Source organism: Panthera uncia (assembly GCF_023721935.1).
Source record: "Panthera uncia isolate 11264 chromosome C1 unlocalized genomic scaffold, Puncia_PCG_1.0 HiC_scaffold_4, whole genome shotgun sequence".
NCBI classification, from domain to species: domain Eukaryota; kingdom Metazoa; phylum Chordata; class Mammalia; order Carnivora; family Felidae; genus Panthera; species Panthera uncia.
Genome location: NW_026057585.1, coordinates 7,995,311 through 8,008,980, shown reverse-complemented (window position 1 = coordinate 8,008,980; position 13,670 = coordinate 7,995,311). Strand labels below are relative to the sequence as shown.

The 13,670-nt window shown below is 51.9% G+C and overlaps 1 protein-coding gene across 1 annotated transcript in view; it reads right to left on the bottom strand.

Annotated features, from left to right (window-relative positions):
- NGF (nerve growth factor) overlaps nt 1–12,489 on the bottom strand; it is a 53,124-nt gene extending 40,635 nt beyond the window's left edge. Inside the window, exon 1 of the mRNA XM_049616497.1 lies at nt 12,444–12,489. The gene's annotated coding sequence lies outside the window, so the exon portion shown is untranslated. The remainder of the gene's footprint in view (nt 1–12,443) is intronic.
- Between the last annotated feature and the right edge of the window lie 1,181 nt (nt 12,490–13,670).

Below are 13,670 nucleotides of genomic sequence, written 5' to 3'. Positions count from 1 at the left end.
ATGGGACGTGACTGACACCGTTAAAAGGGCACACTGACTGCAGCAGGGTTAAAAGGGTGGAGGCAGGGGGCTCCATGAGGAGGTTCTGGAGTAGTCTGGGGGACAGGTGATAGCGGTCTGGACCAGGCAGTGGCGGGATGGTAAGCAGTGATTGCATTCAGAATTTATTTTGAAATCAACAAGACTTGCTGGTGGGCTGGATGAAAGGTGACCAGGAAGGTAGACACAAGGATGATTTCTAGCTTTGGGGTCCGAACAACTGTGGGGATAATGATATCATTATCTAAAATAGGGAAGGCTAAAGTAAGACCTAAATCTGCAATATCCAAGTGGACGGGGCAGTAGCCCATAAGACCTAGGGGCTCAGGGGAAAGGTCCACATTGGCAACAGACACTCAGAAGTGGTGGACTGTATTTAATGCCTGGGGAGGATGAGAAATCCAGGAAGAGAGTGATACAGAAAGGGAAAGAGCCTGGACTGAGCTCAGGACATTCCAACATTTAGAGGTCAGGAGAAGGCAAAGCCACCCAAGGGGACAGAGAAGGGAGAAGGGACATTAGGAGAGCTCATGTCCCTGCGGCATCTGACCCTGTAACTACATCCACTATATCCTGTCCACGGCCGGGTCGACAAGTAGCTGAGCAGCTCCTGAGGCATCCATTTGTGCTCAGCGTCAACGACCCCTACAACACCAGGTTTTGGGCAACCAAATGACGTAGCAGAAGTCACCTTGTCTAATCCTTCCCAAGAAGTTCTGTTAGTCCCATTTACAGCTGAGGAGACTAGAAGTCAAAAAGGTACAGTAACTCACTCTCAATCACATGTGTTTTTAGCCCCCGCCTGGACCTGGAATCCTGGAGGGGCTGATTCCACGTTCCCACTTTTTCCACAGTGCCCTTGGCCTCTTGCGTTAGGCCCGTTCAATGCCCAGCACAGGCTCTGTTCCCATCGTGGCAGGAACAGCTCATCTCTTCCCAAGCTTACGCGAAATGCTTTCACATCTGCTGCTGCATTTGGTATGGGCGGGAGGGAGCTAGCATCACTCACGTAGGGCAAGTGACTGTCAAGGTCCCCTACCCAACCAAGGGCAGAACCAGCGCTGGTACCCGGAGCCCCACACTCCTCGTCCAGGGCTTTCACACCTCACTTTGTTTATCCACAGCCAAGGTGCTTCCCCAGCTGGCAGCCATAGTCAAAGCAGCAGCCCTACGCGGTACAGAGGGGCAATATCATTACTCTCATTGTACAGATTAAGACTCGGAGGCTCAGGGAGGTTCTGCGATTTGACCAGGTTACACAGCTAGAGAAGGCTGAGCCAACGATAAACGCCTGGTCTCCCGAATCTGAGTATGACCGAGGTGAAAGAAGTAATCTATACCCGACTTAGCCATTTTTTCTTTCTTACATAACAACCTTTCCAGCCCACGAAAGAAAGAAACTCCAGACAGGTTTGTGGAGTTCTCCCAAGCGTGAGTTTGCCAGTCAGAATTCTGTAATAGGGCCATAATCATTCAAGAAGTTGACATGATGAGAAGGGGACCTTCTGTGTGCTGTGCCAATTTAAATTATTATTTTGCTTAACCATCAAGATCCTTTAAAAAGAACCTTTGAAACATATTTTTGCTTTATTAAGCCGTCCACTTCCTCACATGCCCTGCTCTTTTTTAGAAAAATTCAAAACAACAACACTGAAAAGCCCTTCCCCCGCCCCAAATATTTCCTTCCATTTCCAAGACACAGAGATGCTGACACACGGGCGTGAAGTCTGGAGTCAGGCTTTGGGTGTCTGACCTCTTCAGAAAAGAAAACGAAAACATTTCTGGGTGTTCACACTTTCCCCCAGAAAGGACAGACACCACACTCTTGAACCCAGATGAAAAGAAAGGTAATTCATTTCATGCCTAAGAAACATTCTTGGTCGTGTGTCATGTTCTGGGACAATTGATTCCATTTGTCACTGCAAGTTTCAGGAAGGGTGGAAATATGCTTCCCCCACCCCCGCCTTTGGAGCACAGAAAAAGTAAGTCGGCGTTTATTTTTTCCTTAAAAATAAAAACAACCACAAAACCAGGTGTAATGATGATGTATTTAAACAGCGTCTTGGCTGTTTCGCCTGCTGTCCGCGCAAGCTCCAGGGCTCGGCTCAGTATAACCCACCTGCTTGGGGGAAGGGACTGGGTACAAGCAAGAGTGTCCCTCTGTTATAAATGTTAGTTACAATGTGCAACTGACCTGGTGATGTTAATTTCATAGGGCATAGCCCAATGGTGGTGGAGGGGAGAGAATTCCCTTACAGAGACGGAAATTAACACTAGGACCAGGTCCCTTTTCTCCCCTTCTGCCCCACTGCCCTGAAACCTCAAAGAGAGATGTCTTAAGTGCCCGGAAAGGAGCATTAAATCTTTGGTCTGGACAGGAATTCAGCATTTGAGGAGATGTCACTAATAATCCTCTTTGAGTGTTAGTGGTGAAAATGGGGCCCAGGGGGAGGGCATTTTATGAGGAGAGAGCTGGAATGAGCCCCAGGGGAGCACGAAGAAACACAGATGAGGGGGGGAAGGTGACAATTCCACGTGAACAAAGAGGCAGGCAGTTTGTCATCACTGATCTGTCTTCAGGGGCTGCATTAGCCAGGCTCTCAAGAAAATTGGGACATTTCACCTTTGTGGCCCCAAACTAGGATCCCGGTGTGGGTCGCTCAGGTACCCCCTGCCGGGAAGGGGAGGTCTCAGGTCAGTGATAGGTTGTGGGCCAGGGTGAGGGCTGGAGTTAGGATTAGGGTTTGGTTTGCCCGAAGGTGGCTGTCCCAAGTGTCCACATTAGGAGCCTTTAAGCTGTTTGTACCAGGAGAGAAACAAACTCCCAGCATTGGGGCAGTCTGGAGCCTCGCTCATGAGAAAATGTTAGGCTCCCTCGTCTGGGCAGGAACTTCTTTAGTATTTTGACAATGTCAACATTTTAATGGTATCTTAGCTCTGCTGCCCTTATAAAAATATACTAAAGGGGAAGGATGTGATTTGTGGGAACAGAAGCTCCCTCCAGAGTCACTGCATCCGCACTAGGACCAAAGCATCTGTCCTAGTCCCAAGGCCAGGAAAGGCGGCGATATCCCTCTGGTGGTTCCCAGTGACAGGGAAGGATGCCTTGTGCCCCTTGGACAATGAAGCCATGGTCATGAGTGGGCAACAGAATCACAGGGAGATGGCTCTGCAAGCATGAAATGGGAGAAACATGATCTAGAAGGTGGGAACGAAGACAAGCTTGGTTTGCCAGAGAAACAACAAAATTCAGGGATGATAAAATGGAAGTCATAGTTCTGATGAGGTTGAGTAGTGATAAAGGAGGAGGAGGGGGCGAGGAGGAGGAGGAGGATGGGGAGGAGGGGGATGGGGAGGAGGAGGAAGAGGAGGAGGAGGAGGGGGAGGGGGAGGAGGAGGAGGAAGAGGAGGGGGAGGGGGAGAGGGAAGGGGAGGGGGAGGAGGGGGAGGAAGGAGAAGACAGATGATAACAGCAGCTCTCACTTACAGAGGGCCACTTTGGTGGCAGGCACTTCATACATCTTTGTCACTTAATCTACACAACAGCCCTATGAGGATGGAATTCATCTGACCGCCCAGAGAAGGACACTGATGCTGTGAGAACTCAGGTTACCCAACATCACACAACCGGGAGTCACAGAGCTGGGACTTAACTCCAAGTTTGTCTGGCTTCGGAGCTACGCCCTTTTCTAAACCATGCCGCTGTCTATACCAGTAGCTTTTAAACTTTTTAAACCATGACTCGTCATGAAAAAATTCATTTTCCATCATGATCCGGTTTGCACATACGTACGTGTAAGCGTGCATACCACTAAAACATAAGTTTCATGAATACTTTTTGCTACATGCAATGCATTTTGATTTTTAAAAATTTTATTCTACTCTCTTGCATTGAGAGAGAGAGAGAGAGAGAGAGAGAGAGTTATACTACTAAATTAGTTTCATATCCCCCTGATGGGACTCAATGTGTATTTTGAAAAAAGTTTTCCTTTCCTCTACTCGATGGCAGTTGATTTGAAATGTTTTTCAACTTCCTGCTTGATCTTGCTGGATGCTGGGCAGCATCTCTGCTTCTGAGGCATGCTGCTACTCATGCACTCAGGACCATCCCTCTGGTGGAGGGGGTCATCATCAATCAAATATTTCAGAAATTACAAATATCTGACAAAGCCATTTGCTTGGAGAACAGTCAGTCCAGGAAACCATCCAGAAAACATAACCGCTGATCTCAGGCACCAACTAATACAATATTTTAGGCAGTTGACGCATGCTTGCAAAAGAACTCTTTTCACTGCTTTCGGAGCCTAAAGGACTCCTCTCGCCTCACGAGGCAGTGTGTGCTCACCACCTAACAATAACGCCAGAGGGAAAGAAACACACAAGGTCACGTGGGGAATCCATCCACCCACCGTCAAGACTCACGTTGCCTTTCTCAATTTTTCGTGAGCACACCTAGGATCTGAAATTGGACTGCTCTTTAGGGGAGGGTGTGTGTCTCCACCCTGGTCTGGGATTTCGGGGACAAATCTGTTTCGACAGCTAGGGACAGTGACAGGGTTGGTTGCATCAGGGTCGGGTCATGGAAAGTGAAGTCCAGATCAGATGGCTCAGCACGAGTCAGCCCTGATGAGCCGTGGACTCGGTGACTTCACTCCAAGCAATGTGCACGCTAATTGAGAAAACATGTTCCTGTGATGGCCTCATGCAAAAATCCAGATTTACGAATTTTTTTTTTATTCCTAAGAATTCCTTGAATATTTGCCGTGCGTGTCTATACAGCCTCCCGGAGTCCTTTTCCTTCTTACTGAGTAGAGCTGTGTTTTTCTGCTGTGGCTCAGGTCAGGTTTTTAAAAGGGTGGGATCCTGATGGAGAACAAGTAGGCAGGTGGCCACAGGCCGTGGGGAGAAAGAGGAGGAGGGCTAGAGATGAGAAAAATAACTACACCTTCTGTCCTTTTTCTGCCCCAGAAAAAGCGACTGAGACCCAAGTCCTTACAAAGCAATGATCCACAAAGCTCAGCGAGGGGCCCTTCTCCTTCATGCTTCTGGCTCTGTATTCTTAAAGCCCCCCCTCGAGCTGGCCAAACCCCCACCCACCCCAGCCAGCCTGAGGAGCAGGCTTACTGGGCACTCCTGCATTGCAGGTTCTGGGCTAAGTTTGGGCCTTCCAGCATCCACTTCTCTGACCTCGAGACTGCCCGCTAAGATTGGCATTGTGATTCCCTCTTACAGATGAGGAAACTGAGGCACACAGGGATTAAGGAGCGTGGTCAGAGAACCAATAAGAGGTGGAACCATGGGATCGGGAGCTAGTTCTGTCTCTTTGTGTGCCAAGGTTCCTTCTATATCCAGCCCTACCCCCCACCTCCAGGAAGCCCCCCTGGAGTGCACCACATCATTCAGACCGCTCCCCTCCTTGGGGCTCCTACAGCCACCACATTAGCACTTCTTCAGCTAGCTCCCCTGGTCCCATCCTCATGCTGCCCTCGACTGCTCCAAGTGTGTTAATCTAACTGAGAAGATAAAAAAGCCTGCTGACAGATTCTGTTGGGTCTGCATGGGTGTTTTGAAAGTGAGGACATAATACATTTAAGCTCAAAGTTTTGACTTCTCTTGAAAAGTTGGAAGACCTGGCCACATTGGGCCTACAATCCCGCAAAGCGACAGACGGCCTGTCCCCTTTGGACGGGGTGCACTCTGGAGCTCACCGTGGTCCCCACCAGCCTCTGGACTTACCTCACTTACGTTATCTGATGAGCCTGTAAAGCCATTTCAATCTCGACTCCTGAGCAAACTCCTTGATGAGATGGGATCATGATTTATATGGATCGTGAACCCCCCCATCGCACCCAGTCTCCCTGGTTAGTGCCTCAATAAAGAGGCTGAGAAAAGGGAAAATCAATCCACAGGCCTGACGTCTGGGGGACCTGCCTCCCCAGTGGGGTGGGGGCTGTGTCCCCTTTAACCACAGGCTATAGGTGGTTCAGTGACAGCTACTCAGCCAGGGACCCTTGGTCGGGAGAAGCACAACCGGCCTGCTGTCATAGAAAAATTCACTTCCTCCTTCTTTCTCCTCTTGTAAACTTGATAAGATACATAAAATCCCCAAGACACAAGTGGTTGGAGGAGGAGGCGTTGGTATGTGGGGTAAGGAACCAAAACACTGTTAAAGCTGCCAGTGCAAATGGCCATTCTCAAGAAATGCCTTATTTAGAGAGCACTGCCTAACGTTGCTGAAGTAAAAGTCTGAGGAGAAGTTGGCCTCTGAAAGAAAATTATCCACGCGTCGTCTTTCCCCTGGACATTATGAGGCAAAAAGAATTCAGAAATGAAGGCTTTGGTTAAAATTCTATCAAAATGAGTCTGTTAATTACAGAAGGTCCAAATATAGGTGAGTAAGTTCCTAGAAAAGCCTTCAATGCTGTTAAAGAGATTTCTTCCCTCAATGCAGCAAAGCTTTAGATAGAGACGCAGAGATCTCAAAAGCGTAAGGATGGGTGGCTCAGTAGGTTAAGTGTCCGACTCCGGCTCAGGTCATGATCTCATGGTTCGTGGGTTCGAGCCCCACGTCGGGCTCTGTGCTGACTGTGCGGGGCCAGCTTCGGATTCTCTCTCTCCCAATCTCCCTACCCTTCCTTCCCTCAAAATAAATAAATAAACTTTGAAAAGGAAAAAGCGCAAAGCTGATATTGTCTGACCTGAAGTGAAAAAGCATGACGGGATGACCTCCTCAGATGAGTCCCTCCGAGGGAGAACACGAGGGAAGGAGAGTCGTGCCTGCGCGGTGCCTCCCGTGTGCCCGGCAGGTGCTGGCGTGCGTCCCACTTACTACGCACCACAGCCCGAAGGAGCGGGTACTACTCTACTGTTACTTCTGTTTCATGGAAGAGGACCCCAAACCACAGGTGACCCCTTGCAGCTCTCTCTGCTGGGTGGTCACCCCTCTCCCCTCTCCCCTCTGTCACCTGTGTCACCTAGTCCAGCATCTCGTAGGCAGTTAGAGCCCAGCATGGCTCCAACTTCAAAACCACCGTCCAAAGGGACCCTGCCTCTCTTGGCATCTCCCACACACCTCGGGGGTCCGACACCTGGTTATTGACAAGGATGAGGTGGTAGCCCAGGGACTCAGCCTCCGAGCCAGGTCTGCCCGAGTCCAAACATGGGATGGCGTGTCACCAGATTGAAAAGCAAGTCACTTTGTCCATGCCTCAGACCCACAGTGCTGAGGGGAGGCAGGACCTCCCTCCACCACCCACCTTGGCCAAGCGCTCATGGCTTCTACCAGACGGCCGGCCTCCTTCAGCTCCCTTGGGGACAGCATGCAGAATGCAGACACACGAGCACGTCACCAACCCCGGCTACCGAAGGAACAGCAAGAGGAACTGGGAGACTCAGCCCATCTGTACTAAGTGGTTATCGGGAAACGATTCCGGCAGTGGTGGATCCTAACTGCCCTCGGTGTGGGGTGGCTTGGGCCGTTCCCTCCCACTGACTCGGGAGCCAGGTCCTTGCACTTGCAACCCTCCACCTGCAGAAGCCAGCGCAGGAAGGTGCCAGAGCATCTCCAACTGCTTTGCCTCGTGGTCAGTTTTCGGGAAAACCCTGACTGACTCTGACTAATCCTACTACTAATGAAAAGACTCTCTGCATGTGGAAGGGGTTGGCCCAAGTCTTGGGCAACTTAAAAAGCCACTGCTGCTGGTCCCACCTGACAGACTGCATCACCAGACCATTCTTGGCCTCATCAGGGATCTCCTTAGGTCTCCTATGTCCTTCCCCCACCACCTCATTAAGAGTCAACTCTAAACCCTGCCAGCCCTTTTCTATTACTTGGGGGCAGGGGGAGGGGTGTAGCAAGCAGGTGTTTCTAGAACACCCTCCCAAGATAGCATTCATTTCAGCCCTCTGCACTATGAATAATCAACCGGTTCCATCTTTTGTCCTACAGTGAGAGCTTGGGGCAGGGGTAAGTATAACATGTGCTGTTCTCCTTGAGAATAAACCCAGTGTTCCAAGCACCACCCCCTCCAGTGTAGCATTGCTGGCTGACTTTTTTCAATCAAATGTCACATTTTTGATTCCCATTTATTCTCACAGCTTGGGCACAGTTGTATTAATTTGCTATCAACATGGCCCCATGTTGTATTAAGTGCCGGCAGTGCCAGAGAGGGTTCTGCCTTCTCATTCTCTCATTCAGGAAAGGGACCTCCTGGTGCCAGAGTGTGATCCATTTAGTAAAGGAAGGAAGGATTCCCTCCCAGAGCTGTGGACACCCGGGGCAAGCAGTCTGCCTGTGTTTTTAACAGCATATGGCAGGGAAGGAAAGCTGCCATGCTCTGATACCACCTGTCCCTTCCCCCCACTCTTGCTGGTTTTCTTTTCATGTGGGTCATTTGTAGTCATACTCCAGTGACAAAAGGGACAGAATGATTCCTGGTGGGACCACAGCACTGAGGTTCCTGCCAAAGGCCTCCTGGAGACTGATATGCTGGTTCTTGGAGATGAAGCCCCAAGTCAATGATTAAATAACGGATGCCCTGAGAGTGGGGCCTGGAAGAAAGGCACTTATTGGTAATTCCCAAGGGAATTTTTGACCGAGAAGAGTATTATCCTTCTAATAGGCATTTACCCATATACGAGGGGCAGTGGCGGGGGGTGGGGGAGGTGAATTTTTGGTTGTCGCCATGACTTCTGGCATTTATTTAGTAGGCAAGATAGGGATGCTAAGCTTCCTGCATTATGTAAGTAGGTCACATTTAACCAAGAATTGTCCCCAAAGTAAGTCCCATTGGGAAACACTATTAATTCAATACAACTGTCCTATAGATTGGAAAAGTGAAGCCTGACAGGTTGAGTGACTTGCTCAAGGTCACAAAGATTTTTTCTCTCCTGTCTCCCAACTCAGGACTACTACAGAACGTTTGCCCACAATACAGCAAAAAAATGTCAAGAGATCATCTCAGTGTTTCAATCTGATTCCTACTATGTCAGAGTCTGAGGCCAATGGTCTATAGAGGCTCCTCAAAAACATGTAAAGCAGCCAATAGAAGAAGAATAAAAAACATCAGGAAGCTTGAGAAACTTTTTTATTGTATATTGTCATTATTCTGGTCTTGGCCAATCATTGTGGCGGAAGGTCTAGCCTCCTTGGTTCTAACAGTGACAATTCCATCCCTGTGCACACCTGATCTAAAGGCCAATGACTCCAAAGCCTTGGTTTCCCCAGCTGCATTTCTGCCTCAGGGCCATCCTGGTGTTACTGCTCTTTGGAGTTAGGATGTCAACCGTGTGCTCACTGTCAAGACGCAAGGTCCCTGGGAATGGGTCGGGGAATGGTCTTCCACCTACATTTATCTGCCTAATGCCCAATGCCACCATAAGCTGTTCTGTGACACTGGTCCATCATAGAGTTGATTTCTCAAGACTGGGTGAGCTTGAGAGCTGACAGTTTAGGTGGTGGTTTGCAAGATCGGAAGTGCCAGTCAAAGAAAGAGAAACCCTCTGGGAACATAGGTTTTATTTTGCTCAGACATAGCCAGAAAATTTTTTAAATGTTTTATTTATTTATTTTGAGAGCGAGTGTGACTGGGAGAGGCAGAGAGAGAATCCCAAGCAGGCTCCACACTGCCAGCACGGAACCCGACAAGGGGCTCGATCTCACAAATCAGGAGATCATGACCTGAGCAGAAACCAAGAATCAGATGCTTAACCGACTGAGCCACCTAGGTGCCCCTAATACCCAGAGATTTTAAGTGAATCCTCAGCAAACCTTCCACTGCCTCCTAAGAGCAGAGTATTTGCTGCTAGCAAAGGTCTCCAAGGCCTGCTCGGGACCCCAAAATCCCTACCAGTTCTTACTGGGAGCAGATCAATGGCTGGGGCTCTGGTCCCTGGTCTTGCACTGATGTTGGCTCAGGGGTTTGGGCGTTGCCTCTGCTCCAGGCATAGTAGGGAAGAGCAGTAGGATGTCTCCTGGTAATTTCTCTGCAGCTCAATGCAACTGCCGCTGCAAAGGGCACTCGACTGTGCCGCAGGAGTGCTCAGTGCTTGTTGCAAAGTGAAGAGGTGAGACTTCCTCATCAGTTTCATCTCAGTAATGATGAGAAACTTCCCTCAGGCTCCAGCCCTGCCCTGCCATGCCCTACCCTCCCTGCTGATGTCGGCAGGCAGCCGGGGCCCCCTTCCTGGTCCTGGCCACTGCCAGGATTTCTCCACGGAGGAGAAGAAGAATGTCAAACCTCCCTCTGGGCCCCCAGCTGGGGGTGATGAGGGGTGGGTAATAGGAGGAGGTGAGAACCTCACTGCTTTGAGAAGGACTAAAGGTGCAGGAAGAGTCACCCAGACTAGGATGACTGTCCCCAGCGGACCCAATTTTCCCACTTGCTGGTAGGCTTGGGCTGCTTCAGGGGTAACAAGGCTGCCCAGGGAAGGGGTGGCCCCAGCAGCTGGTTATAAAATCCTCTGAGGGACTCCTACAAGTCCATCCACACATGAGTCCCCACACTCCTGGGACCTTGGTTTCCCATTTGTGGTGCCTCCTAACATTTTCCCCTTCAAGGCTGCCCTTTCTTTCACCTGCATAAAAACATTGGGGAAAGGAGGAGGGGTTTGGCAACACGTGACGCGAACCCCACCCCCTGCAACTGATGGACCCAAGTATGAGGAACACCACGCTCTTCTTCAGGGAGTCAATGCCAGCAGCGCCAGACCCAGCCCCCAGACCACTCCTCCCCGCCCTCTCTGCCCAGTCCGCAGTCCCCTCTGAACCTCCGGGAACACTGCCCAACATGGATTGACATTTGGGTTGCCGAGGCTGACATATGACTTATTCCAGAATAAGATCCACAGAAGGCGCCCATCCAGATCTGATGTAGCCCTTTCCTCTGCAGAGGGAGAAAGTTTCAGACGTTCGGTAAAAAACCGAAAACACTGCGCAAGACGGCGGGCAGGGCCCAAGTGCTGCTGCCCTTTCTGTGCTGCTCTGGGAGGGAGAAGTATTCCCCTCCAGCAGACTGAATTGGCAGCTTCAAGAGCCTGAAGACCCTGCAACGATGTCACTGGTGGGTCTTCCACCACCATGTGTGAATTTGCAGAAGGCAGCTGGCCCTGCACGTGGAGGGGAAGAGGGGGCTGGCCCTGGCAGTGGGTGTGCCCACAGGATGGAGCCAGGACAATTAATCAAGTGCCTTTTCTCCAGGATTTCCATTGGCCTCAGATGACAGATGGGGCAGAGGCACCCAGGAGAGCACTATTTTGGTTTCCAGCTGGGAACGTGCACTAAGTTTTCCTTAATACCCACAGCACCCAACAGGCTTTGCTGTAACACACTTTAATGCATGAAACACCCATAAATTATCCTTCAAACTGTTACAACTTCCAACCTGGAACAACTTGGAAAAACCAGCCTAGCAAGCAGGATCTTTTTTAATCTCTCAAGTCACAAGGGAAGAGAAAGTTCAAGCAGAAAACACCTTCCATGAGAATCTCAGAGATTTTTTTTTTTTTTTTGAAAGGAGAGTTGTAATCAAACACTGCTAAGCCGCTTGTTCGTGTTGACCCAAAGATGCCGCTTCCTGACCTCTGAGTCCTCTCTGCCTCCCCTCTGTCCTTGCCGTCTGGACCCAAGGCGCTGCCCGCCCCACCCCTCCAGCTTCTCCTACACCTGGCAGCAGACAGCTGGAGGTGAGGCCTGTGACCCAAGTAGCCGGGTTAAGCCTTGGCGACCTCGGTCCAGCGCGGCTCCTTGGAGGTCCCCTGGTGCACAGGCTCCTTCTATCGAGCCCTGGGGCCCTCACTAGGGTCTCCCAGCCCTCCAGCGACTCGCGGAGGAGCCCAAGGACCCTTACTCGGTTCCCTGCACCGCTTCCAGTGAGCCCTGCCCGGCTCATCCCCTCACCTGGGGGCGACGTAGCACTTTCCGGACTCCGCGCACACACCAGCCCGCGCGCGCTACGCACTCGCCCGCCGCGGCGCAGACCACCATTCCTCCCGCCCCGGCGCGCTCGCAGCCCGCGCATCCCTCTCTCTACGCTCTTTCGCGCTCCCTCACTTGCGCGCGGTCCCCTTCGCCCTGGAGCTGGTAGTCCCTGGCACAGCCGTTGCGGCCACTGCAGGCTCCAGGGATGCCTCCCGGACTTCGGGCCATCGGGAGACCCGGAACTCCTCGACCAAAGAGCGAGAGAGAGCGCTGCTCTCCCGGACTCGCCCGCCTGCCCAGGCTCCCGCGCTCCCACACCCACTCGGGACACTGCTGCACTTCAGCCCGCGGGAGCCTCGGGGGTGCCCGGAGATCTCGCCAAAACAGGATCCATGCACTCTCTCCCGGGGAGCCCAACCGCGCCAGCCCGCGCCCCCTGCCCGCGCTGCGCCCCTCTCCGCGCTCGGTTCGGGGCAGCCTGACTCACCGCTGCGCTCCCCTCCGGCTCCCAGCGCTCTCTGCTGTGCATGAGCGCCGAGCTGCTCTAACACAAGCTTCTTGAATTCTTAGCCCCTCCTCCCGGACTCCTGAGTCACTCACTCCAAATCCTTCCCCCCACTGCAACCCTCCCCAGCCCCGGCCCAGCACCTGCTCTGGTGGGCGGAGGTGTCGGGCTATCAGGGGTCCTGGGTGTTACAGATCGATAGCTCCCGGGAGGGCCGGCTCCACACAGCCAGGGAAGGGTTCAAGTCTCCGGAGGTCAAAGGGAAACGCACGGGGGTCGGAGGGGCCGCGCGCGCAAAGCCTGGACGGGGATTTTCTGGGGCATCAGGCGGGGGTGCCGGCTCCGGACGCCAAAGGGCCAGCAGGCCGTTGTGGGCGGAGTTGCCCGGAGCTCCCCGCACCTCCCCGCCCTTGCCTCGCGCGTCGCCTGCAGCCAGAGCTCCCGGGGTCCGCCCGACGTCACGCTCGGTGCCCTAGGCTCTCTGGCTGCCTCTGCTCCTAGCAGCCAGAGAAAAAAGCCAAGAGAGCTTTCCGCCTGGGACGCCACCCGACGCCCGGGGAGAAAAGAGCACCCAGGGAAGCTTGGCGAGATGCAGGTGCGGGGCTCCTCTGATTCAAGGGAAGGAGGCGTCTCCGAAAACCAGAACCAGCTAGAAGGCCCCCAGGCAGGGGCAAGTCGGAGTGGGGACAAGGGCTAGAGTACTTAGGCAGCAGGACTTAGATTCAGGGCTAGAACTTAAGGGCCCAGATTCCAGAAGCTTCCTTGCTGCGATCACTGATCCCTCTGAAATTGTAGGCGAATTTGTATGTCTGTGTTTGATGTGTGGATTTTTCTGGGTAGAGGGTCTGCAGCTTTCTTTAGCTTTGTAAGAGTTTGTCACTCTAAACTGATCTAGGCAGAAAGAGCCTCTGCCCAGCCTTAGGCCCTAAACAAATTCCTTCTTATCCTCACCGTGTGGACTTTAAGTGAGACAGGATCTCTGGGATTTCTTGGGTTCCTGGATTCAGAGCCTGACAGGGGAGCTCATCTGGATCCACAGCCTGCCCTTTCCCACCCCAGCCCCAAAGGAGCAAGGCAGATTTTTCACCAAGTGTACGTCATTAATTGCAATGTGCTGGGGGATCCATAGGTCTTTGAAAATTCACACCCCCTCTCCCTCTGGGGTCCAGCTCTTCAGATGTCTTCACTTCTCCCTTGAATAAATTGTAT